The sequence below is a fragment of the Alligator mississippiensis genome, chromosome 7 (genome assembly GCF_030867095.1).
Source record: "Alligator mississippiensis isolate rAllMis1 chromosome 7, rAllMis1, whole genome shotgun sequence".
In the NCBI taxonomy this organism is placed as follows: Eukaryota; Metazoa; Chordata; order Crocodylia; family Alligatoridae; genus Alligator; species Alligator mississippiensis.
Window position 1 is genome coordinate 28,729,426 of NC_081830.1, and position 14,564 is coordinate 28,743,989.

General features: G+C 51.8%; 1 pseudogene; it reads left to right on the forward strand.

Moving 5' to 3' along the window:
• The first annotated feature begins 635 nt into the window (after nt 1–635).
• Nucleotides 636–5,064, forward strand: LOC109280205 (olfactory receptor 6B1-like; annotated as a pseudogene).
• The last annotated feature ends 9,500 nt before the right edge of the window (nt 5,065–14,564 follow it).

The following is a 14,564-nucleotide window of genomic DNA, read 5'->3' on the forward strand; positions in this document are numbered from 1 at the left end:
CCACTTGTCCAACCTGTCCAGGTCTGCTTGCAGCTGTTCCCTGCCCTCCGGCGTGTCCACTTCTCCTCATAGCTTTGTGTCATCCACAAACTTGGACAGAGTACACTTCACTCCCTCGTCCAAGTCGCTGATGAAGACATTAAAGAGTATCGGTCCAAGGACCGAGCCCTGCGGGACCCCACTGCCCACACCCTTCCAGGTCAAAACCGACCCATCCACCACGACTCTATGGGTGCGACCCTCTAGCCAATTCGCCACCCACCGGACTGTGTAGTCATCCAAGTCACAGCCTCTTAACTTGTTCACCAGTAAATATATTATATTTACTAACTATATGTTATAGGAATGAAAAAACCCAGCATTTAATTGACTTAATAGAACCAACTCTTCAGGACAGCACAGAAACACATTTCAAGAGACTTCATTTCACATGAAATTTTGAAAATGTCACTTTTCATTCTCATAACATCAGTAAAAAATGAAAATATAGGAAGTTTAGAGTTCTTGTATGCTGTAGAGATTCAGTGATACTGCAGCTGACTGCTGGTTTAGTGCACAGGCGTGAATCCCACCCCCCTTTTCAATATTTGTCTAGTGATAATTTCTTGCAGGTTCACCGCATGGCAAACACAGAAATGAGAAATCAAACTGTCATCACAGAATTCATCCTTCTTGGATTTGGGAATCTACCTATACTGCGCATTCCGCTCTTCCTGCTGTTTCTCCTGATCTACATTGTGACCATGGCTGGGAACGTCCTCATCATCGTGCTGGTTGTGGGTGATCACCACCTGCACACCCCTATGTACTTCTTCCTGGGGAACTTGTCCTGCCTGGAGACCTGCTACAGCTCCACCATCCTGCCCAAGATGCTTTCAGGTCTCCTGAATAACAAAACCATTTCTTTTCTTGGCTGCTCCCTTCAGTTTTACATCTTTGGGTGCCTGGCCTGTACTGAATGTGTCCTCTTGTCAGTCATGTCCTATGACCGGTATTTAGCAATATGCAACCCCCTGCATTATGCAACTGCAATGAACTCAAGGATCTGTGCTAAATTAGCTTCAGGTTCTTGGACAACCGGTCTCCTGGTTCTCACCATGACAGTAAGCTTAATATCAACATTGACCTTCTGTGGCCCCAATAAAATTGACCATTTCTTCTGTGATCTGACACCCCTGCTACAGCTCTCCTGTACAGACACCCACCTGGTCCGACTGGTAATTTTTGCCATTACATCATAGGATCATTGCTACCATTTCCACTGACTGTGGCATCCTACGGTTGTATCATTGCCACCATCCTGAGAATCCCATCTACCATTGGGAGGCAAAAGGCATTTTCCACCTGCTCCTCCCACCTCATTGTTGTAGCAATCTTCTATGGGACCCTAATCGCTGTGTATCTCACCCCAACAGTGGATACTTGGAGAGCCTTGAACAAAGTGCTGTCTATCTTCTGCACTGTCCTCACACCAATGGTCAACCCCCTCATCTACAGCCTGAGAAACAGGGAGGTAATGAAGGCACTGAGCAGGGCTCTTGGTCAGTGGGGAATTTTCAGAAGGACTCAGGATGCTGCAGGTGTGTTTCAGAGACTTTCATGCTGAGAACGAATGATCATTTTAAGATTCACTGATGAAGGCAATAAAAAGGTAGTTTCTTCGGTCATTTATTACAGTTCCTGGCTTTCCTTTCTATTAATTAAAAGGCATAGAAAACCAAGGGCATCATTTCTCAACCCATGGGTCACAACCCAAAAAGTGGGTCACAAAAATATTTGAAAGGCTTTTGAACAATCTTTAAAAATAGATTCTCCTTTAAAGGAGAAAAACATGGGAAACTGTGGTTTTCCCTTGCAGGCTAACAGAACTCCAGCCTGCAATAGGGTGCTTGGGCCCCACCATTCCCCACATACCCACCCTCTGCCCCACACACTGGGGTCTGAGAGTGGGGACAGTGGGTTGGGAGTGAGGGGCACTGGCAGGGCCAGGGAGCTGTTTTCGACTAAAACTATTTACTGGGTTGGGACTGGCCATTAACACTAACTAATGGGTCCTGGTACAAAAAAGGTTGAGAACCACTGCCCTAGGGTAAAACTGCCTGCAGTGACTACTGGATCATATGATTTATAGTATTTATTGCCTATATCTAGTGCCTATGAGTTCCTACTGGGATGGGACTAAGCAGCAAGCTCACACAGTGAGAAACAGTCACCCTTTCCCAAAGACCTTGGCATCAACATGGACAAGGCAGTCAGTGGTTCATCCTCAAAGCAACCAGAACCCAGGTATGCAGTTCCCTATCAATTAAATTTCCCCCCCCTCCCTTCATATTATTCCCTTCTCAAAGCTGAAGCTGAATGAATATTGTTCCTTCATGGGATGCCTTTCTTTGTAAGATGCAGATTGAAGAATTCTACAGGGAAGGGTCAACTTTGTGATACTGTTTCAGATGCTTTTCTGACCAGTACGGAATGTGTCAAACAGAGTGCTCCTCACTCCAAATGCCATTTTGCGCTGAAATGTGCCTTGTTTGGACAAAAACTAACATAGAAAAAAAATTCCCCAAGATCTTCTCTATTAAAAATTTCTTCCCGTGGGCAATGCTGCAGGGCCTGTCCTTTACATCCCCTGCTTCCTGTGGGAATCTGTAGACCTAAATAAGGAGATTGCCCTCCCCATACAGTGCATGGGGAATGTTTGGGGCTTCAAGGTAGTCTCCACAATGTCCAGTTTGGCAGAAGATGGGTCTTAAAATCACTACTCTTAAAATGTACCTGTTGCAAATTTGCAAACCTCACTCTGATAAGGATTCACAATCCTGCACGCAAATAAAACAGAAAACATCTCTGTGACAGTATATGAATCCAAAATACAGCCACATTTGCAGCACTCTGTGCAGTTCTGGTCGCCCCATCCCAAGAAGGATAGGGTAGAACTAGAAATACAGAGAAGGGCATCAAAGAACATCTTCAACATAAGGCGAAACCAGGAAAGCTAGGGAGGCTCTGGTCAGATTAATGATGGATGCTAGCTGCCCTGTGCTATCATTTTACAGATTATAGAGATCTAAACAAACAAAAAGGGTGTAGAAAAAGTGAATACAGAATTGTCCTTCGCTGTGTGACCATGGCACCACTTTACCCTTTTGGGCATTTTCACAGATTTTAAATTCTAATTTAAACTGTGGCAGGTTGATCGGGTTTGCCCATAACTGCCCACAGAAAAATGAAGTAGATCCACCAACCTTTTCCAGCAAAAGCCTAGATGTCCACGTCCTTCCTCATGGAACTGGACATACATATTCTAGACACATCTCTTCCAGCAGGGCACAAACCTGCATTGCGTTCCTCTATAGCAGGGTAGATATGGTCCTCTTCCTTGGACCTCTCAAGTGTACTTTTAACCAAATTCTTCCTTTTGGAAACACTGACAGTGCCTTCATCCTTCTGCTTTACCTGTGGCAACATAAAGTGTGTTTGGGGCATTAGACCTGGAGATTGTGTGTTAGGGGCCTTCAAAAATTTGAAGAACTGCTCAGACTAACAGTACTTTTGGATGATTTAGATAGGGTGATTCTACCTAGAACACCATTTCGACTAGATGGCTCCCTGCAGGTCCCTTCTAGCCTGATTTTTTTACAATTCTACAATTCCACTTCTCATTGCATGGCAGCTAAGAGGGAAAGATATGATGGGACAGGAGGAGAACAAAGCAAAAGAACCATGGTGCAGTGACAGGGATACTGTCCTAGGTGTGAGGTAGCTATGAGCTATTGCCCTAGTCCCAAATGTCAATGAAGAAAAAGTAAAGGAGCAGAAAAACCACTGAGGCACAGACCAGAACCCATGGCCCTCTCCTTTCAAGAGCTTCAAGGGGAGGATACAAGAGGCAATGCCAGGCCATGGCAAATTCCAAGCCCTGATGGGTGAGGTTAGAACAGGCTCTGATTTTGTTGTAATTTTTCTCCTTTAAATGTGTTCACATTACAATAATACTGCATGCCTTATTTTTTCTAACCAGCTTGTATGCAGGGGAAGAAGTAGATAATTATGTTGACATGCAGAACTGGAAAGATCAGCCTCTGTGCTCTGTTAGTGGGTCTTGGGCCATGAAGCAAGAAAAAACTAATGGGCTTCTGTTGACACATCAAGGGAGTTCCACTCAAACACCTGAAGAGACTCCCAGCCATTTCTCATCTCGAGGAGGGGCACACTAGAGAAGTCCTGAAACACGAGGCACCCAGGGACAAGGGGGAGAGAGACAGGGACAGGACACAAGCAGGACTGAGAGGCAAGAGAAAGAACAGCCATGTCTTTTTCTCCTGGCAGAGACTGTTTGAGTTTCAGGGCACCTGCTACAACTCCACCATCTTGCTCAAGATGCTTTCAGGTCTCTTTACCAATAACAAAACTATTTCCTCCCTTGGCTGCCTCCTTCAGTTTTACATCTTTAGTTTCCTTGCCTGTACTGAATGTGTCCTCTTGTCAGTCATGTCCTATGACCTGTATTTAACAACATGCAACCCCCTACATCATGGAGCTGCAATGAACTCAAGGATCTGTGCTAAATTAGCTTCAGGTTCTTGGATAACCAGCTACCTGGCTTCCACCATAACAGTAAACCTAATGCCAGTGCTGACTTTCTGTGGCCCCAATGAAATTGAACATTTCTTATGTGATCTGACACCCCTGCTACAACTATCCTGTACAGACACTCACCTGGTCCGACTGGCAATTTTTGCCTTTACTTTCTTAGGGGCATTTCCCCCATTTCTACTGACTCTGGCATCCTATGCTTATATCATTGCCACCATCCTGAGAATCCCATCTACCACTGGGAGACAAAAGGCATTTTCCACCTGCTCCTCCCACCTCATTGTGGTAACCGTCTTCCTTGGGACCTTAATCGCTGTGTATCTCACACCAACAGTGGATACTTGGAGAGCCCTGAACAAAGTGCTGTCTGTCTTCTACACTATCCTCACCCCAATGGTCAACGCCCTCATCTACAGCCTGAGAAACAGGGAGGTAATGAAGGCACTGGGCAGGGCTCTTAATCTGTGAGGGTCTTTCAGAAGGACTCAGGATGCTGGACATGTGTTTTAGAGACTTTCATACTGAGAAAAAATATCAGTTTAAAATTCACTTACGAAGACAATAAAAAGGTACAGTAAAAGTTTTGTTATCTGGCATCTTACAAGACAGCATGTTCCACTAACCGGCATGCCGGCTTCTAAGATAAAGTGCGCAGGACGAGAGGCCAACCATGGAGATGTTCTGGTAGCCAGAGCATCTCCCTGGAGGACCCAGCCTCTGGTTGCCCAGCCTCCTGCCTCGCTTTTTTTAGCTTTGGGCTTTTTTAGACCCCTGGCTCCTGCCACCATGGCTCAGAGTGCCCCACTCCCACTGTTGCTGCTAAGGGTAAGTTATGGGCCCTGGGCAGGGGGGCTGGGGTCCCCCAGGGTGTCTGGGACTCTGGGCGGGGGGGCTGGGGCCCTGTGGAGGATAGGGGCTGTGGCCCCCCCGGGGGGAGCTGGGGCCCTGTGGGGGGCAGGCATTCCATGTGTTGTCTGGGTTGACTGTACCATGTGGGGGCCAGGGGACCCACTCCTCCTGAGCAGTCCCCCCACAAGGTCCCCCACACCCACAGTTCCCCCAGCAATCGCCCCACACCTACCCACACACCAACCCACATCCCTCCACACAAACCCACACCCCTTCCCACCCCTTCCTGCAAACACCACATCCCCCCATCACACACCCTTCATGTATGAAGAAAACCAAAAGTACACATCAACACATATAGGTATTTAGAATTTATTTTATCATGATGATAGAGACACTGGTAGGCTTCCACATTGCTTTAACATTGTAAATATACCAATAAAGCATTGCCCAACTGATTGTGCTCTCTCTCTCTCTCTAGATGTGCGTGTGTGTGTGTAGAGTGGTCTTTTGTTTTAATTGTGGAAGAACATAAATTTGCGGGTATTTTTAAAAATGGATTTGGTATGCTGTTGCAGCAGTCCAGCTGGCACACGGGGTAGTGTCCCCAGGTACCAAGTCGCCGGGCCCCAGAAGCTCCTGTCTATTTGTATCCTTCAAGTATCATGGGCTCTAAGGCCTACCTGGCTAACTATTAGCCCCTACTGTGTGGGGCCAATGGGTGAAAGATTCAACAGAATTCTTGGGATGCTGCCCACTGGTGCTCCACCTGGAGACATGCATGGACAAGTGAGAGGAAAACCGCCCTGCAATTTCTGGGCACATTCCCGGCCACAGCCTCCTTTCTGGTCAAATACAGGGCCCACTTGGCCAAGGACAGGAGGAGGTTGACCAGGAGGTCCCGGAACTTGGTGGGTCCGTGGATGGGGTGACTGAAAAGAAAAATGTGGGGGGTGAAATTCAACCAGAACCTCAAGAGGAGGCTCTGGAGGTGGAGGGGCTGCAGCCTGGCGCACTCAAGGGTCATGTGCACCAGGGTCTCCCTCTGCCCACAGAAGAGGCAGGAGACTGGGGTGTCTATGAAGCTCGCCACATACACACCTGTGGTGATGGCTCCATGGAGGAGCCTCCAACTGAGGTCCCCAGTGGCTCATGGAATGAGGGTGGAGTACAGACTCAGCCACTGGGGTGCCCCAGCCATGCCCTCGCCGAGCAGGTCCCACCACTTGGTGTCTGAGTGGGACCCGAGGGTGGCATGATGGACAATGCAGCGCATGAGCATGTAGAGGTGATGGCAATGGACGATGGAAAAGCGGACCGGTCTGGTGTCCTCCAGCCAACTCAGATGGTGAAGCAGGGAGCGCCATGAAGCCAGGCAAGGCATCGGCCCCACGACAAATTCCGGTGGGCTGGAGGATATGGGAGGGCGGGGACTGTCACCGTACAGGACCTGGTCAATAAAGGCAAGGGCGTCGGGAGGTTGGGTAGATTTCACCTCCTGGACCAGATGGCAGGTTTCACATGTCATAGGTAGACCCATGCACCGGGCCAGTGCAGAGGGGTCCACCCACTCCTGCCTTTCATAGTCCAGGAAGTCTTCAATATGGGTGACACCAGTCTAGATCAACCTCTGTCGCAACTGGGTGTGTTCTGCCGTTGGCACCTCCAGCTGGGCATTCCAGAGGAGGGGCTCAGCGAGCAGGTTGGCACCCTGGGCAACTGTTGTGGGAGACCTGGAGGAGGAGACCAGCCTCCAGGCCTGAAGGAGGTCCTGGTAGAAATCTGGCAGCCCTCGCAGGTCCTGCAGGAAGAAGCCCCACAGGCTGAGGAGCTGCTAGTTGTATCGGAGCCCCCAGAAGTGGCGGAGGAAAGCCCGCCCCAGGTGGCCCCATGCTGCGTGGCTACCAACACCATATAGCAGTCACTGCAGGTCCTGAAGGCAGAATGCCAAGACCTGGCTCCACAGGCAAACCAGGCCCTGGCTGCCCTCCCACAAGGGGAGACTCAGGACCTCTGCAGCAACCCAGTGCTGTTCCAGCCAGAAAAACTCCAGTGCTCATCTCTGGAGTCCCGCCAGGACCTCAGGGGCACAGGCAGGTTGTGTAAGCGGTGCCAGAGCATGGACAGGACCAGCTGGTTCAGCACCAGCTCTCTCCCACACAGGGAGAGACATTGCAAGAGCCCTGCCTATGCCCGGAGCCGCTCCACCACCCATTCCTCCAGCTGATGCCAGTTCTCTGGTGGGGAGGGGTCTGTGCAGGAGAGGTAGACCCCCAAGTAAAGCAGTGAGCCCACGCCCCAGCGGATCCCATGGAGCGTGGGTGGGAGTGATCCCACCTGCCACCTGTCACCCATCGCCAGGCTAAAGCTCTTGACCCAGTTGACCCAGACAGAGGAGGCCACTGAGTACAATGCCTGGCAGGCCTCCAACCACACCAGGTCGCCTGAGTCCTGGACCATGAGGAGTACATCGTCAGCATACACTGACAGGACCAGCTGCACTACTGGCTCCCGGTGCATCAACCCTGCCACCCGCTTCCGCAGGAGAACAAGGAAGGACTCCAGGGCCAAGGCATATAGCTGGCCTGACAGTGGGCAGCCTTGACGCACCCCTCTCCTGAATGGGATGGGCTCTGTCAGGGTCCAGTTGAGCTTGACCAAACATTCTGCAGAGGCATACAGCACCTGGAGAGCCCGCATGAAGCAGGGCCCAAAGCCAAAGGGCCTCAGTGTGCCAAATGCCTGTCAAGCGCCTTCTCCTGCTCCAGGGATAGGAGGACAAAAGACAGGCCCTCCTGGTGCACTAGCTCCAGAAGGTCCCAAACCAGGTACAGGTTGTCGAAGATGGAACATCTGGGCACCATGTATGTCTGGTCAGGATGGATCATGCCTGTCAGCATGGACCACAGGCGTAGCGAGATGGCTTTCGCTACTACCTTGTAGTCCATGCAGAGGAGGGATACGGGACACCAATTCCTTAGGTCATGGGGATCTCCCTTCTTCAGCAGGAGGGTCAGCACAGCCCTCTGGCATGACAGGGGGAACTCCCCACTTCCCTTAAATTTGGCCCAGACTGCAGCAAGGTCCAGGCCGAGGATGTCCCAGAAAGCCCGGTAGAACTCCGAGGTCAGCCCGTCGATGCCCAGAGCCTTGTTGCCACGCATCAGGCAGAGGGTGGCCAAAAACTCAGCCAGAGTGAGAGGACCTTTCAACTGGTCCTGATTACTGACAGGCCTCAGCACTGGTTGGATTCAAGGAGAAGAGGTCTTCATAGAAGGCCTGAGTGCACTGGTGCATCTTGCCTGGATCTGTGAGGGGGGTGCCGTCATGCGCCAGAAGGCAGGTGATGTACTTCTTGGCCCCCCACTTCCTCTCCAGGGCATAGAAGAAGCAGGAGCTGTGGTCCATCTCCCGAAGAAGCTGGAAGCATGAGCAGAAAAATGCACCGCGGGTGCGTTGGTCGTCCAGAGCACAAAGCTCTTCCCGCCTCTCCCGACACTCTCCACAGAGGGACGGGTTGGTTGAGACAGTGGCCAGGCACCTCTCCAGGTCTAGCACTTCCCGCTCAAGCTGCTTCTGGACCATCTCCCTCTGCTGGGTGTGCCCCCAAGTGTAGCCACGGCAAAAAAGCCGGATGCACACCTTCCCCACATCCCACCATCTCCGAGCCAAGGGGAAAACTGCCCGTTGCTCCCACCAAGCCAGCCAGAACTCCCAGAAAGCCTCCCTGAAGCCCACATCCTCCAGCAGGCTGGCATTAAAATGCCAGTAAGCTGACCCCAGATGCCCAGGCCCCAGCATGGCCTGGGCCCAGACAAGGTGGTGATCACTGAAAGGGGTCGGCCGGGATGCCAGAGGAATGGGCCCGGGCAAAGTGCGGCAAAGAGATATAAACCCAGTCTAACAGGGAGTGGAATGCCTGCTCCTCCCCCACCCTCACGTAAGTGAAGGCAGGGGGCTCAGTGGGGTGACAGGCATGCCAGATGTCCAGCAGGGAGTAGTCAATCAGGATCTCCCTGAGGATGCCCATGGTGGCTGGTTCTGCTCTTTGCCTGACTGGTCTCATGCATCTAGGGTGACATTAAAGTCCCTGCCAAGGACCAGGCACTCACGAGCGTTGAGGGTGCCGATGTATGTGACCACCTGGTGGAAGAAATCCACCACCTCTGGGTCTTTTACAGGGGGGTACACGTTCAGAAAGTTCAGGACCAGCCCCCGCACCTGGACTCAGAGGTGCAGCAGGCAGCCTGGCACCACCTCAACATCCTGGTGGCTGAGAGGTGACTAAAAAAGACCCTGCTTCCCCACTACAGCCACCAATTTGGTTCATCAGCTGGAGTCATCAGGGTCTCCTGCAAGAATACCATGGGGTACCCCCCTCCTGAAGGAAGGAGAGTACCCAGCACCTCTGAAGACCCTTCCTGCAGCCGTGGACATTGAGGGTCGTGATCTTAAATGATCTCATGGCCGGAGGTGGTGGGGGGTGGAGTAGACGGTTCAACAGGGGCCTCATGCATCTCAACGACAAGTATGGGGCCTGCTGGTTCATGTAGTGCCCTCCCATATGCATAGAGGGCATCTATGAAACTGCGGGCCCGCCTATAGATCCGGGCATTGCAGTTTTTGGGCCCCTTGCCTTCCCCCTCCAGCACCCTCACAGTGGCGAGGATGCTGTCAAAATCTCCCCAGTGGTTCAGGGCTAGCTGTATCTTGCTGGCAGACCGGCGGGTGTAGTCACAGTCAAGAAATGCAAGTAGCTCATCCCTGGGGACCACTGAGACCAAGAGGTCAGCAGGCTACATGGAACCTGCTGGTTCTTGGGCATCCTTCTCCTGGCCCTGGAGCTCAGAGGGCTCTTCCGGCACCATCTGAACCCCCTGGTCCACTAAGACCCCAGACTCTGGTTGGGATTGAGAGAGCTCTGCAGCCCCCTGGGACAGGGGTGGGGGTATGGGTGGGGCTCCTTCACAAAATGGTGGGGTAGAGCTGGAGCCCTGGGGGGTCTGTGCAGGGTCCCTGATGAGATCAGCCCGTTGATTAGGGGAACCTATCGTGATCCCCTCTGGTACAGGACTATGGAGCAGGCTGCAGCTCAGGTTTTCCTGGGAGGGGGAGGGAAGAGACCCACCAGGCACCAGGGTGGCTCTGGCGTCTGCCTCGGGGTCCTGGGAAAGGGGACCGCCTCCCTCAGAACTCACCAGGGTGAGCCCCAGGGCTTCTGTATCCCCTAGATCAGAGGGAGGAGGCTCTGCCACCAGGTCTTCCTTTGGGCATGCCTGAGCCTCAGCGCCCATGGTTTCAGGGGGACAGGCCTTTATCTGTGTCAGCAGAATGAAGGGCTTCCCCCATGGGCTCTTGTTCGGGACTATCCAGCAGCCCTGAAACCTCCTCCGTGGGGATCACACATTTGATCTTTCTTGGAGGTGGTGTGTTAGGCACAGATGGGGATGCCCCTGGAGGCTGGGCCACTCCTTCCCCCCATGTGGTGGTCTTGGGAGGGAGAGAAGAGTCCTCCATGTCAAAGGGTTCCAGCTTTGCCCGGGCCTTCCTCTTGACTTTACACCCGGAAGGGACCTGCACCCATTCAGCCATGGGGTGGTCCTCAGGTGGACAGGCTCCAGCAAGTGAAGGTGAGGGTTGGGGGGTGGGCCAGCCATAGTGGGGGTATGACTAGGGGCAGGGGGGTTCTGTTCCCTTTCTCCCCCGGTTGCTGGTGCCCTTCCTGGGACTCCACTAGACTTGGTTGGGGGGCGGGGTCCCTTGAGCTCATGGGTGGGCTCATAGTTGTGGCTGGGGTGCCAGGGGGACCTAAAGGGGGTGGGGCATTGGTGGTAGGGGCACCCCTTTTTCCAGTGGGACCCACAGAAGCCCTCCCCACCTGGCCCAGGGGGCACTCGTGATGCGAGTGCCCAGGGGCTTCTGGTGAAAGTGGAGGTGAAGGTGGGGGTGGCCTGCCAAGGCAGCTGGGGCAGGCAAGGTTCCTTTAGGCTCCGGCAGTGATGGTGGGGGAGGGGCCCACAGGCAGCACAGGCTCCCTCCCCAGGCTGTCCCCCAACCACGGCTTGATGGCGAGCTGGGCAGCAGGCCAGAACAGGGGTGTAGAAGCTGGGGTGCGGTGCTGGGGAGTGGTACAGTGCAGTGGGCCCCTCCCTGAGGGGAGTAGCAGCATGCATCAGAGGACCCCCCACTGCGGGGGGCAGCAACAGCAGCAACAGCAGCCACCCAAGGCAGGAAGGGATGCGGCCAACTTACTCCAAAAGCTCTGAGACCAAGCCAGCAGCTAATAGTAGCCAGAGGCAGGAAACGGCCTGGCCATCTTCTCCCCAGAAGCTCCTGAGACCAGGCTTGCAGCTACCAGTCACAGCAGCAGCAGCCTGGGACAGAAAGGGGCATGGCCGACTTCCTCCAAGAGGCTCCTCCCCCAGAAGCTCCTGAGAGTGAGTAGTCCTGAGCTACCTGACAGGGCAGCTTTTTGTATAGATGGGGCCAGGACAGGGCAGCATTTTATACTGCTGGGGACAGCACAGGTGCTGGCCCTGGGCTCTAGCTCCCCCTGGCTGCAGGTCCAGGAGGAGCCAGGCAGGGTTATTTTGCCCCAAGTGGCACAATTTGCTCCACAACAAAGTGCACGTCCAAGCACGTGCGCTGAGGCAAAAACCCCCGGCTCAAATTTGCACTGCTTATATTTGAGCTGCTGCAAGTGCACATGCTTGCATGTGGGGATGCGCCCTATGAGTTCCAACTGGAATGGGGTCTCTTTTATACTAAAAACAAAGTACACATAGTAAGAATCAGTCATCCTTTTCCCAAAGACCTTGGTATTGACATGGACAAGTCAATCAGTGGTTCTTCATCAGAGGAACCAGAATCCTGGTTTCCAGTGCCCCATCAATTACATTTTCCTCCCTCCCTTCATATTATGCCTTGCTCACAAGTGTAGCTGAGTGAACTTTCTCTCATGGGATGCCTTTCTTTGTACAATACAGAATGAATAATTCTACAGGGAAGGGTCAACTTTCTAATACTGCTTCAGATGCTTTTCTGAGCAATATAGAGCATCAAAACAGAGAGCTCCTCACTCCAAATGCCATTTTGGGCTGCAACATGCCATGTTTGGACAAGAACTATCAGAAAAAAGTGCCCAAAAATCTTCTCTATTGAAAATTTCCTCCCACGCAAAATGCTGCAGGGCCTGTCCTTTACATTTGCTGCTTCCTCAGGGAATCCGTAGGCCTGAATAAGGAGCTTGGTTTCCTTATGTCAGGTGTAGGCAACATTTTTTTGGCCAGAGTGCCGAAAAAACCACAATGTCTACCTTAGAAGGTGCTGGAGTGCCGACATGCTGGGGCCCGGAGCAGCTGTTTGCATCCTCCCAGCTGCACCTGGCACATGGAGCCTGGTCTGTTTGCAGCAAGGCTTGCAGCCTTCCAGCTTCCTGCTGGGAGCAGCCTGGGCTCCGTGGCTGGCAGCAGCTGCTTAGAGCCTGGGCTGACAGTGGTGTGCCAAGCAAAATGGCCTTGCATGCCATGCTCAGCACGCGTGCTGGGGGCTGCTGACCCCTGCCCTATGTAGTGCATGGGGAGAGTTCAGTGCTTCAAGGTTGCCCCCACAATAGCCAGTATGCTGCACCTGGCAGAAGGTGAACCTTACAACCCCTACTCCTTCTCATCAACTCATGCACCACACTCTGATGAGGATTCACAACCCTAAATAAAACAAAGAAGAAAACATCACTTTGCCAGTATATCAATCCAGAATACAGCCACATCTGGGACACTGTGTGCAGTTCTCATCACCCCATCCCAGGAAGGACAGGGTGGAACTAGAAATACAGAGGAGGGCTGTAAAGATGATCAGAGCCATGGTGCAGCTTCGACATTAGGAGAAACCAGAAAGGCTAGGGAGTTTCTGTTTGGAAAAAAGATGATTTATGAGGGATCCTAGCTGCCCTGTGCTATCATTTTAACTGAGATCTATACAAACAAGAATGGTGTGGAAAAAGTGGATAGAGAACTGTCAGTCACTATGTGACCAAGATGCCACTTAGCCCTTTCTGGCATTTTCCCAGATTTTAGTTTCTAATTTCACCTATGGCAAGTTGACTGGGTTTGCTCATAATTGCCCACAGAAAAAAGGAGGAGGACCCACCATTTTTTTCCAACAAAAGCCCAGTAGGTCAGGCTCTTCCCCACAGAACTGAAGACATGGATACGCTCTAGACATGTATTTTCCAGCATGGTACAAATCTCCATTGCCTTCCTCTGTAGCAGGGTAGGCATGGGCCTCTTCCTTGGAGCTCTCAACTGTACTTTTAACCCCCTAGCTCCTTTCAGCAGCAGAACGCTGACCATGCCCTCATCCCACTACTTTACCTGTAGCAAGATAAAGGGTCTTTTTTATTTTTGAAGCATTAGGTCTGGAGGTTGTGTGTTCAGAAAGTTAAAGCACTGGTTGCACAAACACTGTTCTTGAACAGCTTAGATTCAGTGATTCTACCTTGAGCAGGGCTTAGACTAGATGACTCCCTGGAGGTCCCTTCCAACCACATTTTTCTATAATTCTATCATTCCACTTCTCAGCAAATTGCTCTAATCAGCAGGCCATGAGATAAAAATGGCTTTCAACATCCTTCAGCCCTCCTCCAGGAAGATGACCACAGGGCAGCCCAGAGGAAAATATATGTTGGTACATGAGGATAAAAAGACAAAAGAAGCATGGGGCAGTGACAGGGATACTGTCCTAGGTGCAAGTTGACTATGAGCTACAGCCCTAATTCCTTATGTCAATGAAGAAGAAGTAAAGGAGCAAAAAAGCCAATGAAGCCTCAATCCATGGCCCTCTCCTTTTAAGGGCTTCAAGGGGAGGGCAATGCCAGAATCATGGTGCAGTGACAGCAGTACTGTCCTAGGTGCAAAGTGGCTATGAGCTATAGTCCTAGTCCCAGATGTCAATGAAGAAGAAATAAAGTTGCAGAAAAACCATTGAGGCGCAGACCAGAACCTATGGCCCTCTCCGTTCAAGGGTCTTAAAGGGATGGCACAAGGGGCAATGCCAAGCTATAACAGATTCCAAACCCTGGTACATGAGGTTAGAACAGACTCCAGTTTTGTTTTAATTTT